Here is a 21531-nt window from a genome sequence, read left to right as displayed (position 1 = left end):
GCAGTAACCCTTAAACTCTCTTTAAATTCCCACATCTGACAAGAAGTACTTATCACTCTATTAAAGGCCATTTTTGCTCCTTCGCAATCTACAGACCCAGAAAATAGCACCATCTTATTCCTCTACAAACACTGCCTCAGGTTAAGTTAATAGTTATGGCTTATATTTTAAGTTTAATCAAGAGACATAGCTCCAAAAACATATAATCAAGAAAGAACCCACTCTACTCACTACTGCAGATTCTCTGTAGGCCACACTTAAAACAACGATTAACTTATCTGATTCTGTGTTGTGAACTTCACCCAACAGTTCCTCCAAGATCAGTTGTGAATTTCACTATTTGTTAATTTTCCCAGATGCACTCCAATATCCAGCGATACATGAATTCAAACTTCAAAGGCAGTAACTTACTGGTTCTCTCTCTCTCTCTCCTGCACTGATCTCACCATGTACTTCCTTTGTCTGTTCTTCTCCCTTTTAAAACTGCTGTTGTTTTGATTTTTTATTTCCAAAGTCCCAAAACAATGCAACAGCATATAAAACAGTAATTGCTCCTCCTGGAATTCGAGGAAATCACCTCCAGCACCTAAAATATCTCAAAAAAGGAGCAGCTATTGCAGCCAGAAATTTTTCCCATCCTCCATCTTGGATTACCTAGCCTGCTCCTACACTGTGTGGATTCTATGATACATTGCCTCTCTATGTACCATCACCTCCCACTTATTTATTAATTCTCTCTGCCACTTGCCCATTTTACTCATCATGTGCTGCTAATTGGTATCATCCCCACTATCTGTCACACCTCCAAGCTTGATATTATTGTCACATTTGGAAAGCTTACTTTATTCTAATAGTCAAATCATAAAAAGTATTCCTCACAATGAATCTTGGAGAATACTGTTATCTACCGTCTTAGTCTGAAAAGTAATTACTTATCACGACTGACTGCTTAGTGTCCTTAAACCATTTTTAAAATTCAAACTGACAGGACTCTGTTATTTCTTTCTCTTTCACTATTTCCACGTTACATGAGGCCACCACAGTGCTGGTTAATCACTCCTTTATATCATCCATCATGACTTGGCAGATGGTTTCTACACCTGAAAAATGGATACTGTTTCCTGAAAGCCTCAACTTGTTAACGCGCCTTCAAATGTGGTTCTTTGACAAACACATTCTTAAAATCCAATTAGACAATATTCATTGCATTCCCATCAACTTTCTCAATTCAACAAAAAAGTAAATTAGGTTTTTAAAGCATAAGTCACTTTTTTTAAAATCAATGCAATTGCTCCTTAATTAATTCAAACCTCTCTAAAACAAGTGATTGGTTTTCCCTCATTATTATTTCTATTATTTACCTGCCACTGACATCAACCTGACTGACCTATAGTTATCAGGAATGTCTGTACCTGTACACACTCTCTTGAATAATGGTGTCCCTTTTGGCACTCGTTAATTTTCTGGTCCTTTCCTGGTACTTGTTGAACGTTGGAAGAGTATGGCAGGCATCAGTGCTATCTCCAACTGCACTTTCCTTGTCAATCAAATCATCCAGACCAGTGAGTTCTCTGCTCGAGCGTAGCCAGCCTATCCAGTAATGTTGTCAATGTATTTTCATCCCATCCATTTTATTTATCATCTCCTCTACTATTTATATTTTGTCAGCATCCTCTACCTTAGTAAACACCAATACAAATTTTTCAATAAGTATTTCAGCCTTATCCAGTGACTCCAAACATATATTACATTCATGGTCTGAATGGTCCTCAAGCTACCTCTTATCATCCACATACAATTTATATACCAGTACAAACAATCAAGGTGACTTTTTCAACTGCCATTCTATTCTCATGTTCTCCACATGCTATTCCTATGTTACCTTTCACTTCCTCTCTTGATGTGTTACAATTTGGCTTGGTTCATGCTTAAGAATTCACCACACAAGAATCACGCATCACCTTCTTGCTTCAATATGTACTTTGACATCTTGCCGTCTCAACTGCTTTGCTCCTCTTACTCTTTTGACCTGTCTCTCTCTGAATTTACTACGTTCTATTCTTTGAAGTTCAATCTTAGTATTGGCATCATACCCATCAAAAAGGTTGGTGCTGTTGTTCTCTAGCTTACAGAGGCTGAATGGCAACTGTATGACATATCCCACCCCCAGACAATAATCTCACTACCAAACATCAAGGTCCTGTAACAGGACTGTCAATGACCTTGTATCTTCTGAAGATCTTTCTACTGCCTGCAGCTTCATAGTTCTCCAAGCCTGGACAGTTTGCTTCTGAAGAGCCACTGACAAGACCCCTCAGACTAACAAATTGTTTCACCTGGTACTGTCCCACTGAACTTATTTCATCCTATCTCCATTCCATATTTTTCTCTCCCTGTGCACTCTGTTCTGACCTCATCCACGACTCTTTCAATGCCTTACCTCACTTCAACATTTAGTAATTTCCTGGCTATAACTGCTTCCTCTTCACTATGGATGTCCAGTCCCTCCATTCCCACCAGGACAATCTCGGAGCTCTCCACTTCTTCCTCAAAACAGAGGCTCAGCTAAGCTCCATCCAGCACAATACTCCTCTGCCTAGCTGAAGCTATTCTCACTTTAACAAATTCTCTTTCGACTCCACTCAAGCCTCAAACTAAAAGCTGCTGTAATGGAAACCCACATGGGTCTCAGTTATGCCTGCCTTTTTGTGGAATACATGGACTATTCATTACTGTACTCCTTTTCAAGTCATCTTGCTCATCTCTTTTTCTAGTTCATTGAAAACAATGTAAGTGCCAACTCCTGGTCTCACTAAAATGCAAAATGTTATTAGCTTTGATTCCCATTTTGATCCTTCCCTCACCATCAACTGTTCAATCTCTGCCACTCCTTTCCCTTTTTTGATTTCTCTATTAAAATTTCTTGAGATACCCTATTTACTACAAATCGACAGATTCTCACATTTACCTCAAGGGTACTTCCTCACACCTTACTTCCTGTAAAGACTCCATTCCATTCCCCCGGGTTTCTCCTCTCTCATATCCATTCCTATTTCTTTTACACCATCGCTTCCAACACATCATTTCTTTTCCTCAACTGAGAACTCTCACCCAGTATGGTTGACAGGGACCCCAATTGTCCAATCTACTGCACACATCTCTGCTCTCACTGCTTCTTCTCCCTCTAAAAGCATTGGTAGTGTTTCCCTTCTCCTCACTTTCTACTCCACCAACTTCTGTATTCAATAGATCATTTTCTGCCATTTTTCCAGCTCTAGAATAATCACCAAAAACATCACACTCTGCCGTCCCCTTTCAGCATTCGACAGTGAACATTTCTTCCATAAAACCTCCGATATTCCAGGGAAAACAGCCCCAGCCTTTTCAGCCTCTCTCTATAGCTCAAACCCTCCAACCCTGGCAACATCCTTTCTTTTCTGAAACCTTTTAAGTTTCACAACATCCTTCCGATTGGAAGATCAGAATTGCACACAGTATTCCAAAACTGTCCTGACCAATGTCCTGTACAGCTGCAACATGACCTCCCAACTTCTACATTCAATGCACTGACCAGTAAAGGCAAGCATACCAAACATCTTCTTCACTATCCTATCTACCTGCACATCACTTTCCTTCTCATTGTCCAAGGCCCAAACACAACTTTCAAGTGAAAAGGGAATTTACTGGTATTTCTTTCAAATCCTGGATTAACCACTCACCGTTCCTTGTTGGAAAGTTTCCAGGCTGCACCAAAAAAACTTTTTTTCTTAAAAATCACCAATTGATCCACTACAATTAATCTCTAGTTCCATTTTAACCTGGCTAGATCCCATCTCATCCCATTTAAGTTAGTCCTCTTCAAATTCTACTTAAATTACCCCTTGCTCTCTCTACTTTACTGATCCAAGTCACATGATACAATAATCAGTCTCAAACAAGAACTAGTCACTTGTTACCCATCACCAGATTCCGCAAGGTCTCCTTCTTGATTAAACCAAGAGCATACTGGTCAAGGAAGTTCTCCTAAACACTTTACAAGTTCCTCCAATTCTTTTCCCTTTATGCTTATATTATCGCAAACAAAATGTGAATAATTAAAGCTCTCCAGTGTCACCCCTTTCTAGTACTTTTGGATTTCTGTGATTTCCTGCAGATTTTGTTCCCCTAACCATCTCTCACTATTTGTCACCACACTGAAAAACTCCAGAAGCCTTTTCATACCCTTTTTGCTTCTCAACTCCAGTTAAATGGATTCTTGCCTTCTCAATGGCATCCTTCCTTTTGATGTAATTTAGAATGAGCCCCCTCATCCTATCTTTCTTTTCTCCTTCTGGCTTTTCTGAACACTGTTTCTGTGAGCATTAAGTACACAGTCTTCACTGTTGTGTCATGGAGTTAACCACACGGACAAACACAAAATGGAGAACTACAGGTCCATAACACGTGATGAAAGTTTTGTGAAAGTGTTTTGACTGAGTCATAAACCTCATTCAGAATCCTAATCTTTTCTGATCATTTATTTTTGAAACGTTAATGTAGGAATTTAGTTAAAAAAGGAAAGGTTAGAAAGAACAGATAGGGTATAAGAATTGTTAAGCCAAGTTTCTGTTATTTACATTACACGATACTTCTATTAAGGGTGGCACGGTGGCTCAGTGGTTAGCACTGCTGCCTCACAGCGCCAGGGACTCGGGTTCGATTCTCGCCTCAGGTGACTGTCTGTGTGGAGTTTGTACATTCTCCCCGTGTCTGTGTGGGTTTGCTCCGGTTTCCTCCCACAATCCAAAGATGAGCAGGTCAGGTGAATTGACCATGCTAAATTGCCCATAGTGATAGGTGCATTAGTCAGGGTAAATATAGGGGGTTGGGGAATAGGTCTGGGTGGGTTACTCTTCGGAGGGTCGGTGTGGACTTGTTAGGTCACCATCTAATCTATATGGCTATTTGTGCTTGTAGCTCATAACTTTATTCACCACGTTTTATGAATTTGCATACATTCAGTCCAAACATTTCTTTGTATTCTTCATAGTCCTTCTGGATCTCCTTCTGTCCATTATGGTAAAAACAATGCTACTTTCTCCCCACCCCCATCCTCCTCTCATTTATCTCTCCACCCTTCAGGCACTCTGCCTGTATTCCTGATGAAGGGCTTTTGCCCGAAATATCTATTTTACTGCTCCTCGGATGCTGTCTGAACTGCTGTGCTCTTCCAGCACCATTTGAATCCAGATTCTGTCCAATATGTACTAATTCCTTATTTAGTACTATTCAACAACCTCACTTCCTTATTCCTCTGTCATTCCTATGTTGGCATTCATTACCCTGCCAATTTTAGCTTGAAGCTTTCTGGGGAGGTCTTGTGATACAGTGGCAGTATTCCCACCTCTAAGTCAAGAGGCCAGGTTCAAGTCTCACCTGCTCCAGGGAGGTTTTGTCACACAGTGGTACAGTCCCTTCCTCTGAGTTAAAAGGCCCAGGTTCAGGTCTCATCTAATCTAGGTGTGCAATAACATCCCTGAACAGATTGATCTGAAATATTTTTTAAAAAGAGCTGGGTTCAAGGGGATTTTGTGGAACATGGTAGTGTTTGTACCTCTAGGCCAGAAGTCCAGTTTTAAGTCTCCGCTGCCACAGACATGTCACAATGTGTCTGAATAGGCTAATTAAAAAGAAAGCTGGGTTTTAAAGGACTCTTGTTGCACAGTGATGGTGTCCCTACCTCTGTACCAAGAGGCCCAGTTCAAGTCTCATCTGCTCCAGAGATGTGCAATAACATTACTGAATAGGTTAATTAGGAAAGTATCTTTAAAACGTGCTAGGTTCTATCGACTGGAAAACATATATGATTTGCTAGTGGTGGTTAACAGGTGAAAATCACCACAGGTGATTTGGTGCCATCTGCTCCAAACATGTGTGATAATGTGTCTAAACAGGTTGGTGAAAGGTTTCAGGAGCTGGGTTCTTGCTTGGAATTCACTCCTTGGTTAATCAGTAAATAGGTGATTTGGTGGTGGGCTTTATAAATTAAAAAAAAATGTTGGGCTCTTCTTCCATGAGGAGTTGTCTTTAAGGAAAGTGTCCAGAAGGAAAAGATGGAAACTGATGTTACTGTGAAGCTACAAATTCAAAATAAAATCTTGTAAATATCTGAAGGTCTTTTGCTACTCACATGGATATCAATCTTGTGGACATGATTACCTTCGATAATTTCAGATGCGAAGATAAAGAAAGTAGAAAGTAATTCCTAATTGCAGAAGTAAGGCTCCAGGTAGCTGTTTAATGTGAACATCTGAGTCACACTGTAGGATCATGAATTATAATTACTGTATACACCATCTGTTGTCAGAATTGGAGCAATAGTACTAGTGAAAACATCAGGTGAAGATATGGACTTATGTCACTTCCCGAACAAAGAAGAAGCAAGGGATGGCTTTTGCTTTATCCTTACCAAGAAGGCGTAAACTTAAAGTGTTTTGGAATTGAGTGTTACAGATTTAGAAAGCAAAGAGCGATTAGAAATTCCAATATCACCTATGGACAGAGTTTACAAAAGGATGGCTTACGAGCAGCCTCTGACTTGTGATCAATATTTGATAATTTAAAAAGGTTGACAATCAGTTTATGGAAGAACGTAGGTATATCACAGAATCTGAGAGGTTATGTAAAGGCTAAAAAAATACAATCTAGAAATTCCAGAGCTGCGCTGGTTTTTAAATTATTGGATTGCCCACAAATCTCACACACAGACTTTTAGTTTTGGCAGGTAGTTTTAATTTTGTGGCAATGTCTCTTTTTGAACAAATCACTACTGCCTTAAGAAAGGTTTAGGGAGACAATTGTTTCCAGCTATCTTATCAGGACATGTTGGATATTCTGTGGCAATGCACAGTATAGAAAACTTCAAGATTATTGACGAACTATGACTGCCTTGTCACAGATGCCAAAGTAAGTATGGAATTGTTGAAAAATATTTTGAGGGGAATCATATTTTAAAAGATTTCCAATAATATCAAAGGAAGATACAAGATTGGAATGATAGCTGACAAATCCCATAAAATCAGAGGGTATAATTAATAGGTGGTTCTCGTGTGACTCTGTCAGGAACTATTCAAAGATAAATCGTATTTGGTAGAGTTCATTAAACAGATGGATCTGAAGATGAATACTATAAGGATGAACAGCAAGAAAACATTGCGATAGTGGCTGAAGACTTAAGTCAGCCATGAGTATCTCAGTTGCCTGATTTATTAAGTTGTGCTGTATCTCAGTAGCGTATGGCATCGACTGACTAAACTGTTATTTGTAAACTTCGGACAAAACAGTCAAACAATATGAAAGCTCTACCCCACTTTAATCTGAGATAATAATTTGTTACTATCTTTAAAAAAAGTGGTTATCCTGGTGAAATTAACATAGAAATATAGAACATAGGAGCAGGAATAGACCAACAGTTCTTCAAGCCTGCTCCACCATTCAATACGATCCTGGCTGATCATCTAACTCATACCGTGTTCCTGCTTTCTCCCCAGATTCTTTGGTCCCCTTAATCCTAAGAACTATATCTAAATATTTTTTGAAAGTTTTAAATGTTTTGGCCTCAACAGTTTCCCGTGGCAGACCTGCTGATTTGCGGCTGCTCTTTTTTAAATAGCTGCCTTCTGTTCGAGAAGTTGTCCCAATGTCCCAAAAATCTGAAACTCTCCCTCCTGCACCATTTCTTAATGTCTCACATTGATGATTTCTGTCTTTCTCTTTCGGCTCTCTTTGGGTAGCCCTGGGAGTAATTCAGAGATTTGATGTTTCACTCTTCAATTTCCTTCCCACCTTCTGTAGGTCTGACCACAGAACTCTGCCTGCCCTATGTTACTGGTCCTGGTGTACGTCACAATTTCTTACTCCCCCGCAGAATATGTTGTACTTTCACTATGACCTCCTGGCATCATGGAGACAACACATTGTACAGGTCTCACAATAATGGTTACAGGAATATTGGTCTGCCTACCTGACTCCCATAACAAGTGCATTTAAACTTTTTACTGGGTCCTCCTGTGTAGTCCCTTTCCCATTAATACCAGAGTCTGGATTCCACTCCTTTAAAGCGTTGACAATCCAACAGTGTGCGGTGCTCAGTACCAGTTTGAGAGTGACACACACTACAAAGATCAAGCATTCCCTCCCTCTACCCGCTCTTCCCAACTGCTACTTATTTCTCATCTTAGCGATCAATACAGACCCAGGATCAACAGTGACTGGGATCAATCCAAACCCTGGGAACAGTATAGTCTGATATTGATAAACTGTGTGCCACCTCTCACCATTCAGACTTTGACTCACTTAGGTAACACAAGCTTCAAGATAATAATTGAATAATGATGGAAGCTAATGCAGAGCTGAGTACACATCCTCATTTATACTCACCATTCATTATAGTGTCTACATATTTTTGGAGTTAAAGGATGTGTATAGTATGTTACAGTTGCTACTCCATTGTGATATGACGGATTATCCAGCTGATGCTGATGGAGGTTCAAGTTTAAAATGTTGTACCTGTACCTACTGTCAACTCCTTTATCCTGCGCCTTTTCTGGATACTGACCAGGATAATCTCACCTTTAGCTCCTTTTTCCCTTTATCCACTTTATATTTAGTAAAAAACCTGAATGGTATCCTTGTATTTTTATGTTCTAAGATTCAGTAATTATTTAATTTTTTGTTTGAATCATTCAACAGAATGAACTTCTCTGAAGGATCTTCTCCAAATCAGACCCTGGAGGGGTCTGCATACCCTGGGGGAGGAAAGACAAGGATAAGATTTAGTCACTGAACTTTATCATGTTGAAGTGCACAGAAGCAATGTGGTTACATTCATTAAATGCTTAGGTCAACTGAAGCAGATTTTATCTTATAGGAGGTGGGGGCCTAGGAGATTTATACCATCACTCAATTCTAATGCACTAACAATCTTGTCACCTCCACTGTTAAGGAACAAAGATGCTTAATTCCAATTCAGATAATCAGACAGTGAAAATAGAACTAAAGCCTTATCTTTTTACACTTAACTTATATACACATGCAACTCTAACCCCATTAACCACAGTTTGACAGTACTAATTTCACTGGATTTGTTATCATTAGGCCCACGCTAATGATCCAGCAATATGAATTCAATTACCACCATAGCAGATGGTGAAATTTAAATTCAATTCTTAACTATCTGGTATTAAAAACTACAGATTTTTCATAAAACTCACCTGGTACACAAATTGTGACTCCAGCACCACAGAATTTGGTTGACTCTTAATTACCTTGTTAAATCACTTATATACTGAATAAATTTGAAAGGATCGCCCTGCATCAATCTAGACACTAGAAACAATAGCACACAATGACCAGTCAACCCTGCACAGTCTTCTTTACTAACATCTGGAGGCACTACCAAAACTTGACAGCTGTTTCACAAACTGGTCAAGCAATAGCCTGACATAGTTGCACTTAGCCCAATAACCCTGGGTGTTTTCAAAATTAACTCCAGACCCAATGATATTGCATATCATCAGGTCAAATATGGCCAAGAAAAGCTCTTGCAGAGATGCCACAGCTGATGAATTAGGATACTTCCTTGTTGAACTCTGCTTGGAAGAAGAACTGAGGGGAGCAAGGGCACAAAATGCACTCTAGGTCGGGAATGTCATTCCTCAAAAGTGGCCTGTAGTGCTACCACTAAGTATGGTGAGATGTTGTGAAGAATGGTATGCAGGGATCATGAGATGAGGCCATGAGAGTGGGACTAGACTCATATTGCAAGGATGAGAAGGGGCATTTAGTTATGGGATATGATTAAATGGCTGAGGCATTGAATAGTTAATTTGTGTTGGTCTTCACAGTGGAGGACACGAATAATGTGCCGGTAATTGGCAAAGAGACAAAGATATGTGAGGACCTGGAAACAATTATTACCACAGAAGAGATAATGTTGGGCAAGATAATGGAGCTAAGGATAGACAAGTCTTCTGGCCCTGATGGAATGTGTCCCAGGGTACTAAAAGAGATGGCGGGAGAAATAGCAAGTGCACTTCTGGTAATTTTCCAAAATTTGCTGGACTCTGGGGCAGTTCAAGCAGATTGGAAAATAGCAAATGTGACACCACTGTTTAAAAAAGACGGTAGACGAAAGATGGGGAACTATAGAGCGGTTATCTTAACTTCTGTAATGGGGAAGATGCTTGAATCTATTATCAAGAAAAGCAGCACAGTGGCTCAGTGGTTAGTGCTGCTGCTTCACAGCACCAGGGACCCAGGTTCGATTCCAGTCTTGGGCAACTGTCTGTGTGGAGTTTGCGCATTCTCCCTGTGTCAGTGTGAGTCCCCTCCAGGTGCTCCAGTTTCCTCCCAATATCCAAAGATGTGCAGATCAGGTGGATTGGCCATGCTAAGTTCCCCATAGTGTTCGGTGCATTAGTCAGAAGGAAATGTATCTGGGTGGGTTGCTCTTTGGAGGGTCGGTGTGGACTTATTGGGCCGAAGGGCCTGTTTCCACACTGTAAGGAATCGAATCTAAATAGCAAAGCATCTAGGTAGAAATTGTCCTGTTGGGCAGATGCAACATGAGTTGATGAAGGGCAGGTCATGCTTAAATAATCTTTTGGAATTCTATGAAGGCACTACGAGCATGATAGACAACATGGTCCCAGTAGATGTGGTGTACCTAGATTTCCAAAAGGCCTTCAACAAGGTACTGCACAAGAGGCTGCTGCATAAGATAAAGATGCATGGTGTCACAGATAAGTATTAGCATGGATAGAGGAATGGTTGACTAGCAGGAAGCAAAGAGTGGGGATAAATGAGTGCTATTTTGGTTGGCAATCAGTAACTAATGACTTGTCTCAGGGATCAGTGTTGGGACTGCAATTATTCACAATTTACATAGATGATTTGGAGTCAGGACCATATGTAATGTGTCAAAGTTTGCAGGTGACACTAAGATAAGCGGCAGAGCAAAGTGTGCAGAGGACTGTGAAACTATGCAGAGGAACATAGATACTTTAAGTTAGTGGGCAAAGATTTGGCAGATGGAATACGATGTTACTAAATGTGAAGTCATCCATTTTGGTAGGAATCACAGTAAAAACGACTATTACTTGAATGGTAAAAGGTGACCTTGTGCATGAATCACAGAAGATTGACTTGCAGGTACAACAGTTAATTCGGAAAGCAAATAGAATTTTATCCATCTTTGCGAAAGGGATTGAGTTTAAAAGTTTGCAGCTGTATAGAGTGCTGGTGAGGCGACACCTGGAGGATTGCATGCAGTTTTTGGTCTCTTACTTGAGAAAGGATGTACTGATACTGGAAAGGGTGCAGAGGAGGTTCACCAGGTTGATTCCAGAGTTGAGGGGATTGGCTTATGAGGAGACTGGGATTATATTCATTGGAATTTAGAGAATGAGGGGTGTTCTTAAAGAAACATACAGAATTATGAAGGGAATAGATAAGATTGACGTCAACGGGATGTTTCCACTGGCAGGTGAAACTAGGACAAGACAGCATAGCCTCAAAATTAGGTTTAGGACTGAATTCAGAAGGAACGTCTTCACCCAGAGGGTTGTGAATCTATGGAATTCCCTGCCCAGTGAAGTAATTGATGCTACTTCAGTAAATATTTTTAAAGCTAAGATAGATTTTTTTTTTGAACCATGAGGGAATTACGGGTTACGGTGCGAGGGCGGGTGCGTAGCTGAGTCCATGAAAAGATCTTATTGAATGGCAAAGCAGGCTCAAAGGGCCAGATGGCCTACTCCTGCTCCTAGTTCTTATGTTCTTACGTCCTTCATAAGTGCTATGAACATCGCTGAAAGCTGTGCATTATGAATTGACAAAGCAATAGTGACACACAGAGACAGGAAAAGGTAGATTGCTCATTTAATTTCAATTTTACTTGTGAGTAATAACACCATACGATATAGGAGCAGAATTAGGCCATTTGGCCCATCAGATTTGCACTGCCAATCAATCATGGCTGATATGTTTCTCAACCCCCATTCTCCTGCCTTCTCCCCATAACCCTTTATCTTCTTACGAAACAAGAACCCATCTATTTCTGTCTTAAAGACTCCATGATTTGGCCTCCATAGCCTTCTACAGCAGGGACTTCCACAGATTCACAACTGATGGGCTTTGAGGCGAAAAGGGTGCAACTGAACAGAATGCAAAGGGAGTGTTAATGTGGTAAAGGAGAGATTGAGCTGTAAAATATGTCTCAGTGTGAAAGGAAGAAAATGAGTCAACTCTGCTGAGAGCAAAGCCAACAAGACATGGCCAAGGGCAGGGGGATTCCCAGTGGTAATAGTCAATTTGGAGGATAGTGGTCATTCTCAGAGGCTTTTGAAATCAGTGTTGAGGCCTGAAGGCTGCAAGGTCTCTCAGTAGAAAATGATATTATTTTAAAAAGATGATAAGGACAAGCCAGGAAACTATAGACCAGTGAGCCTGACGTCAGTGGTGGGCAAGTTGTTGGAGGGAATCCTGAGGAACAGGATTTACACATATTTGTAAAGGCAAGGACTGATTAGGGATAGTCAACATGGCTTTCTGAGTGGGAAATCAGGTTTCACGAACTTGATTGAGTTTTTTGAGGAAGTAACAAAGAGGATTGATGAGGGCAGAGCGGTAGATGTGATCTATATGGATTTCAGTAAGGCGTTCAACAAGGTTCCCCATGGAAGACAGGCTAGCAAGGTTAGACCTCATACAATACAGGGAGAATTAGCCATTTGGATACAGAACTGGCTCAAAGGTAGAAGACAGAGGGTGGAGGTGGGGGATTGTTTTTCAGACTGGAGGCCTGTGACCAGTGGAGTGCCACAAGGATCCCCTACTTTTTGTCATTTATATAAATGATTTGGATATGAACATAGGAGGTGTAGTTAGTAAGTTTGCAGATGACACCAAAATTGGAGATGTAGTGGACAGCGAAGAAGATTACCTCAGATTACAATGGGGATCTTGATCAGATGCTTGGTCCAATGGGCTGAGGAATGGCAGATGGAGTTTAGTTTAGATAAATGCGAGGTACTGCAATTTGGGAAAGCAAATCTTAGCAGGACTTATAAACTTAATGGTAAGGTCCTAGGGAGTTTTGCTAAACAAAGAGACATTCATAGCTCCTTGACAGCAGAGTCACAGGTAGATAGGATAGTGAAGACGGTGTTGGGTTTGCTTTCCCTTATTGATCAGAGCATTGAATATAGAAATTTGGAGGTCATGTCGCGGCTGTCCAGGACATTGGTTCGGCCACTTTTGGAATATTGCTTGCAATTCTGGTCTCCTTCCTATCCTATCCTCTGAAATTTGAAAGGGTTCAGAAATGATTTACAAGAATGTTGCCAGGGTTGGAGGATTTGAGCTATAGGGAGAGGCTGAATAGACTGGGGCTGTTTTCCCTGGAGCATCGGAGGCTGAGGGGGTTACCTTATAGAGGTTAATAAGATCATGAGGGGCATGGATAAGATGAATAGACAAAGTTTTTCCCTGGTGGGGTGGTGGTGGGGGGTGGGGGGGGTACAGAACTAGAGGGCATAGGTTTAGGGTGAAAGGGGAAAGAAATAAAATGAACCTAAGGGGCAACGTTTTGTTGCAGAGGGTGGTGTGTGCATGGAATGAGCTGCCAGAGGAAGTGGTAGAGGCTAGTACAATTGCAACATTTAAAAGACGTCTGGATGGGTATATGAATAGGAAGGGTTTGGAGGGATGTGGGCCAACTGCTGGCAATTGGGACTAGATTAGGTTGGGATAGCTGGTCAGCATGGACAAGTTGGATTAGGTTGGGATAGCTGGTCAGCATGGACAAGTTGGAATGAAGCGTCTGTTTCCGTGTTGTACATCTCTATGACTCTGTGAGATATTGTGGGTCCTTGCTTGCATTGAACACCGCAGCAGGTCCAGGATGGAAATGTTAACGTGGGAGAGAGATGATTTATTAAAATGGGATGCAAATGGAAGGTTGGAGTTAATCTTATGGACAGAAGTGTTCTGCAAAGTGGTCATCCAGTCTGCATTTGATCCCGGCAATGTAAAGCCGACTGCATTGTCAGTAACGAATACAGTAGACTAGATTGAAAGAAGTACAACTAAACCGCTGCCTACATCTAGGGCCTTGAACAGTGAGGAGGAAGGAGGTGAAAGAACCACTATAGCTGCATGGGGAAGATGCCAAGGGGAGTGGGTGAGATAGTGATGATGAAGGAAGTGGACCTAGATGTTATGACAGGCACAGGCCCTTTGTAATATTCGTAGTGGAGGCGAGGGGAAGGTATGTTTGATGGGGGCATCCTGCTGGAAATCGTAGATATGGTGGAAGATGATCCTTTGGATGCAAAGGCTGCTGCTTCAACGGAAAGTGAGGACAATGGGAACCCTAATGTTGTTTTAGGAAAGAGGGGAAAGAGTGAGGATAGAAGCAAGGGAAATGTGTTGGACATTGCTTAAGGCCCTGTCAAGCACACTTGTATGTCCTGGGACTGAGACAATTGGCTTCTAATAACTAGAAGCATCTTTCATGGATTAGATATTTTTTCCAACAAGTGGAGGAAATACCTATGATTCCCATTGATTTGAATTTAGTTGACCCTGCCACTGTCACCAACTCTGCTCTCAGTTGCTCCAACTGAGTGAACTGATGGGCCAATAATCAGTCAAATTAGATTTTTCCTGCTTTTCATTTGTGGAACATACATGGGTGATTTTCTACATTGTTGGATAGATCCCACACATAGTGGGAATACCGTTAGCTATCTACAAGATAATTGCATTCCAGCAATTCACCACAGTTTGCACAGAAGCACCTCACAAACTCTCTGTCTCCACCACCTAGAAATCCAAGGCTGCAGAAGCATGGGAACAATATCAGCTGCAAGATCCCCTCCAAGCCACGCACCATCCTAACTTGGAACCATACCATCATTCCTTTATTGTTGCTGGTCAAAATACTGAAATTCTCTCCCTAACAACCCTGTGGGTGTACCTACACCACATTGACTGCAGCGGTTCAAGAGATCCAGGGCAATTAGGGATAGTGACAGCCACATCCCATGAGTATTGTAAACATCCCAGATGTCTTGTCACCTCTGTTTGTTCCCTGCTCTAATAATGTGGATTCATCTTCACAGCTCCATAGATGCTCAGTCTGCAGTACTTAGAGGAGAAAGTGGGGAATGCAGATGTTAGAGATCACAGTCAAAACTGTGGCGCTGGAATAGCACAGCTGCTACTTCAGAAACGATCATTCACGTGTGAGATTTGACACTGGGAGTAGGTTATTCATCAAATCGGGGCTTCACAGCGCATTTTCTTATCCAAGACATACACACACGAATGCATAGATGCCCAAAAGCACAAAGGTACACATGCTGACACATAGAAACACATAAGGCCACTGAAACAAACAGACTCAGATACGGATACTGCCGATGTCATTGAATGCAACAAGTCTGCGATCCCTGACTACTCCCTCTTTCTTAGCCCTCACTGAAGCCAGTGGGTAACAACCTGACTCAGATTGTATCCCCACCACAACCCACAATATTCTCGCTGTGACGCTGCAAATCCGAGAGCTGCAGTCAGCAGTTATCGGAGATTGCAGGCAGGACTTCTCCTCATGTAATCCCTTCCGAGCAAATCATTGCGAGGGAAGTTGCAGTTACCCACTTGTTCTTTCCCAACTGTCCCCAGTGCAGAAGAGTTACTGTAGCCGGCGTCCTACCTACATCTGTCCGTTCCCCAGTCTCGCTGCCCGGGCACTGTCACCAACTCTGCTCTCGGTTGCTACAACTGTAGCGGGGCACCTCCCTCTCCGCCTCTCATTGGTCTCCTGCTGGATCACTGTGGATCTCTGTGACTGTCTCTCCGCCTCTCATTGGTCTCCTGCTGGATCACTGTGGATCTCTGTGACTGTCTCTCTGCCTTGCCCTTCCTGGAGGTATCAGGTTGCTTGACTCTCACTCCGTCAAAGGGATACAAGAAGTCCTCAATAAAGCCAACAGCGTCTACCCACCGAGAAACTGCCTGCTCTGTGTGGCTCCAGCCAGCGTCAGGGTCCATTGTAACTTTTATCCAGACGCACATAGGGACAGCCAATTGTTAAAACACCTCAACACCATTACACATTCAACAAAGCAAAGCGCCAAAGAAATCCAGCAATTGAGGTCAATGTGAAAATCTTCAGTTGGCTGCAGGATGCTGTGAGTCTTGAAGGGGAATAATCGCTTAGGGCATCACTAAAACCTAACTCTCTCCAACTGCCTTATCAAACATTCGCTGTCCATTATGGGGTGAGGAGTAGGGCTGTTCATCCAAGGGTGTGCAAACAAGTAACTGCAAAGATTGTTGTAATCTTCCAAAATTCTGAAAAACTCCCAGCTGACTGAAAATTCACAAATGTAACATTTCTATTCAAGAAAGAGGGTAGACAGAAACTATGAAGATAAAGACTAGGTGGCCTAACAGCTGCCATTTAATAAATGCTGGAATCCATTATTAACAAGGTAGCAGCAAAATGTTTAGAAAACCATAATGCAATTAAACAGAATGAATATGTTTTTGCAAAAGAGAAATAGTGTTTGACAAATTTATTACAGTTCTTTAAGGATATAATAGCAGGATAGATAAAGGAGAATCTCCAAAAATACAAGTGATAAGTCATAGAAACAGCTACTGTAAATGATAAGATTGGAAGGCACTGGGAGTTATAACTTGGCATAGATCGAGGATTGCTAACTAACAAGAAACAGAGTTGGGCTAAATGGATCAATATTCCATTTAGCTGATTGGCAAATTGTTACATACATTGAGTCTAGTTCTTCTTGGCAAGAACATAGACTCCCATCTGGCAGATAGTATTTTAGGCTCAATGGGGTATTGTTTCCAATTCTGTAAAGATAGTGCCTCTTTCTGTACTGTAACAATTCTGTGATTCTGTGCACTGAAGGTGTTTCTAGCTGTGTTCATATCGCAGATGACACAGTGGTCATGGGGTATAGAAAAAAATGACAAGAATCTTCACATTCGACTGGAGATGATTAAAAGAGTGTTTCATGTCTAATAGGAAAAAGTATGCCATTAATGTGAACTGCATTAATTTTTTTCATTCAGTTGACATTGGCTCAGAATATGGAAGGCATGGTAAGTTTGCAGATGACACCAAAATTGGTGGTGTAGTGGACAGTGAAGAAGGTCGTCTAAAATTACAAAGAGATCTTGGTCAGCTAGGTCAATAGGCTGAGAAATTTAAGATGGAGTTTAATTAGGATAAATGTGGGGTAATACATTTGGGTAATACAATGAAGGACAAGGCTTATACAATTAATGGTAGTGACCTGGGTAGTGTTGTAATACAGAGAGACCTAGGAGTCAGATACATAATTCTTTGAAGTTTGCACCATAGATAGATAGGGTGGTTAAGCAAGTATTTAGCATACTTGCCTTCATTGCTCAGACATTTGCGCATTGGAGTTGGGATGTAATATTAAGGTTGTACAGGACATTGGTGAGGTGCCTTCTATAACACTGTGTGCAGTTCTGGTCACCCTGTTATACGAAGGATATTATTAAAGTGGAGAAGGTTCAGAAAAGATTTACCAAGCTGTTGCTGGAATGGAGGCTTTGAGTTATGAAAATAGACTAGATAGGCTGGGTCCTTTTCCATTGGAGCATAGGATGTTGAGGGGTGACATAGAGGTTTACAAAATCATGCGGAGCATAGATAAGGTGAATAGCAAGGGTCTTTTCCTTCAGGTGGGGAATTCAAAACTAGGGGGCATATATGTAAGGTGAGAGGAGAAAGATTTAGAAAGGACATGAGGGACAATGTTTTTACACAGAGAGTGGTTTGTGTGTGGAATGAACTGTCAGAGAAAGTGGTGGATGCAGGTACAGCTACAATGTTTAAAAGACATTTAGATAAGTTCATGAATGGGAAAGGTTGGAGGGATATAGGCCAAGGGCAGGCAGGTGGGATTAATTCATATTGGGAACATGGTCGATATGGATTGGTCAGACCAAAAGGTCTGTTTCCGTGCTGTATGACTCCATGAACCTTGCTACTAAATTATGACCAGATTCAATCAATACCTACTCCTCCAGAGACTTACAAAGGTATTTTTAACTTCTTTATTAGTAATACAAAACTTTTATTGGGGAAAGTACCATCTTTGCACAAACTTCTCAAGAAGCTAGGCCATTCCTGTGCCTTCAAGATCATCGTCATGTTTCTGATTCATTGGAACAGCCACTTTCTGAAGAACGTTTAAAGTATCATAATCCAAGTAAAAGGGTTACCAAAAAAGTTATTGAAAACAGAAAAATGGAATAGAAGAATAAACTAGCCAGAAATATAAAAACAGGTTGTACATAGAAAGAGTAATTAAAGTCTCTTGGAAATGGATAGGAAATATTGCCATGGAATGAAGAAATGCCGGAAGTACTAAATTAATATCTATGATTGTTTTTACAGTAGAAGACATAAGTTTCTCATCAGAAATAAAAACGACTCCAGTTGCTAAAAAGAATGAATTAATTAATGAAATGAATAATGGCACTTAAAAAAAAATAACAGAGAAGCTTAATGGACTAAAATCCAATGAAACCTCAGGACATGACAGGCGACATCCTGTGGCTTCAAGAGATAGCTAAAGACATAATGGATGTGTTATCTAAGGTTTTCCAAAGTTCACTAAATTCTAAAAGACTCGTTAGGTTGGAAGTTGGCAAATGTTACAATACTTTACAAGAAAGGACGGAGAAAGAAGTCTGTGGGCTATAGTCAATTTGATCGAAGTTCAGCAGTTGAGAAAATGCTGGAATTTATTAAGAAAGTCTTAGCTTTGAAAGGGATGGTATGACTAACATAAATCAACATTTTTTAATGAAAGCAAAATTCTGTTTGATAACTTTATCAGTTTTTTTAAAAGATGTAATTAGTAGTGCAGGTAATGGGAAATGGGTAATACTTTGATTTTCAATAAAAGTTTAGTAACAAGATGAGATGTTGGATGGTAATATATTAGTATAGATATGAATTGAGTAAGGATCAGCCTGGAAGTAGAGAGTGAACCAGAACAGGGCATTTTCAAGTTGGTAGGCAGTGAATAGTGGATCATTGCTGGAATCATATTTATTTATGATTCAAGTATTAATGACTTGGACAAAGAAACAGAGTTATGTAAATAAATTTCATGATACAAACTAGATGTAAACTATGGAGAAAACACACATAGGCTGAAAAGATATGTGTACTCATTAAGTTAATGGAGAACAAGCTGGTAGATGGAGTATAATGTAAGGAACTGTGACGTTATTCACATTGATCATAAGAGGAGACAAGTTAAATATTTTTTAAAATGTGTGTAACTTGCAAGTGTTCATGGCTCTTCACTTCCTCACTTTCTATCTTTTCTTCTCTTTGACTTTTCTCTCTTCTTCCCTCCTTTTTTTCTCTCTCCTTGTCTCTTTTCCTGTCTCTTATTCCATCTTTCTCTTTTTCACTATCCCTCTATCTCTCTGCCTTTCTCCTTTTCTGTTTCTCTCTCTTCTCTCATTCCCTTCCCATTTCTATCTCTTTTTTTCTCAGTTTCTTTAATTGTGTGTCTCTACTTCTCTCTCTCTCATTCCCCTCATGCCTGAATTTCATTAAATCTTTCCATCTCTTCTTGTCCCTCCAGATCCCTGTCCCTCTCTGCTTCCCTCAGTTTTCCTTCTCTACCTCCACCTTGCTTTCTCCACTTCATTTACACTCTCACATTCTTTCTCCATTTTGCTGTCTCTGTGTAACGCATTTACTTTCTCATTGTCTGTCTCTTAGTCCCTCTCCCTCTCTCTGTTTCTTTCATTCCCTCTCTCTCTCTGTACAACAAGCTGGCTTCATAAATTCTGGACACCATGGAGCAATGATAGCCAACAGAGGGCACTCTTTACTAAGTATTTGTTCTGGAATGGGCTTATTGCCAGTTGGATTTACTTACAGTAACATTTAGTTTGCTGGACATTAGTGCTTGATCTTAAATTTCCTTTGTGGTATACAGTTGGGAATGATGTAAATCATAGAAATCATAGGATGATTACAGTACACTAGGAGACCATTTGTCCCTTAATATCCATGCTGACTAACAGCAAGAGATTTTCAATTAGTCCCACTCCCCCTTCTTTTCCCTGTAGACCTGCAAGTGCTTTCTCTTCAGATAATTAACCAATTACCTCCAAAGACCGTGACTAAAGGTGAAGAGCCAGAGGTGGTGGTACATGTCGGCACAAATGATGTCGGGAAGAAGAGGAGGAACATACTACAGCGGGACTTCGGAGAACTAGGAAGAAGGCTGAAAAGCAGGACGTCCACGGTGGTTATCTCCAGTTTGCTTGCAGTTCCTCGGGCTGGTGAGGCCAGAAACAGGGAGATAATGGACTTGAACTTGGCTGGGGAACTGGTACAGGAAGCAAGGATTTAAATTCTTGGATCACTGGGGTATGTTTTGTGGTAAGCATAAATTATACAAGAGAGATGGTTTGCACCTTAATAGGCTGGGGACCAGCATTCTGGCAGGCAGGTTTGCTACTGCAATACAGCTGCGTTTAAACTAAGGGGGGAGGGAACAAACTGGATGTTTAACAAGGAAATTGAAGGGAAAGTTAGAACAAGGGAAGTCAAGAAAGACAACTGTATCAGTGAAGCAGAAAACTCAAAAAGGGATCATGCTGTAAGGTTGAGTGAAATAGGAGTTGATGGGAAGGGTGTGGGCAGTCACAAATTAAAAATACTATATATGAATGCACGAAGCATTAGAAATAAGATGGATGAGCTTGAGGCTCTTTTGGAAATTGGCAGATACAATATTGTGGGGATAACTGAGACATGGCTTCAAGTAGACAGGGCCTGGGAAATGAATATTCAAGGCTACACGTGCTATCGTAAGGACAGACTGATGGACGGAGGGGGTGGGGTGGCCATGTTGGTAAGGGATGATATTCAGTCCCTTGCGCGGGGGGACCTAGAATCAGGGGATGTGGAGTCAGTATGGATAGAGCTGAGAAATTCTAAGGGTAAAAAGACTCTCTTGGGAGTTATCTACAGGCCCCCAAACAGGAGCTGAAATTAGCCTGTCGCAAAGATGTTACTACAGTTGTTATGGGGGACTTCAACATGCAGGTGGACTGGGAGAATCAGGATGGTATTGGACCTCAAGAAAGAGACTTTGTGGAGTGCCTCCGAGATGAATTCTTAGAACAGCTGGTGCTGGAGCCTACCAGGGAGAAGGCAATTCTGGATCTGGTATTGTGCAATGAACCAGAATTGATCAGGGACCTCTAAGTGAAGGAGCCATTGGGAAGTAGTGACCATAATACAATAAGCTTCAATCTGCAATTTGAGAGGGAGAGGGTACAATCGGAAGTGACAATATTTCAGTTGAATAAAGGGAACTATAGAGCTATGAGGGAGGAGCTGGCCAAAGTTCAATAGTGCAATACCTTAACAGGGATGACAGTGGA

The 21531-nt window shown here is 41.0% G+C and overlaps 1 protein-coding gene across 2 annotated transcripts in view; it reads right to left on the bottom strand.

Annotated features, from left to right (window-relative positions):
- LOC122562075 (protein HEATR9-like) overlaps positions 1–15891 on the bottom strand; it is a 67779-nt gene extending 51888 nt beyond the window's left edge. The window contains exons 1-2 of one of the 2 annotated variants that reach the window (XM_043714562.1): positions 15758–15891; positions 8419–8786 (exon numbers count right to left, since the gene is read on the bottom strand). The gene's annotated coding sequence lies outside the window, so the exon portion shown is untranslated. Of the gene's footprint in view, positions 1–8418; positions 8897–15757 lie in introns of those variants that run through there. The other variant, XM_043714564.1, reaches the window with a different exon arrangement.
- Positions 15892–21531: the final 5640 nt, after the last annotated feature.

Source organism: Chiloscyllium plagiosum, chromosome 24 (genome assembly GCF_004010195.1).
Source record: "Chiloscyllium plagiosum isolate BGI_BamShark_2017 chromosome 24, ASM401019v2, whole genome shotgun sequence".
In the NCBI taxonomy this organism is placed as follows: domain Eukaryota; kingdom Metazoa; phylum Chordata; class Chondrichthyes; order Orectolobiformes; family Hemiscylliidae; genus Chiloscyllium; species Chiloscyllium plagiosum.
Note: the sequence above shows the minus strand (reverse complement) of the source record. Positions and strands in the feature narration are given on the sequence as shown.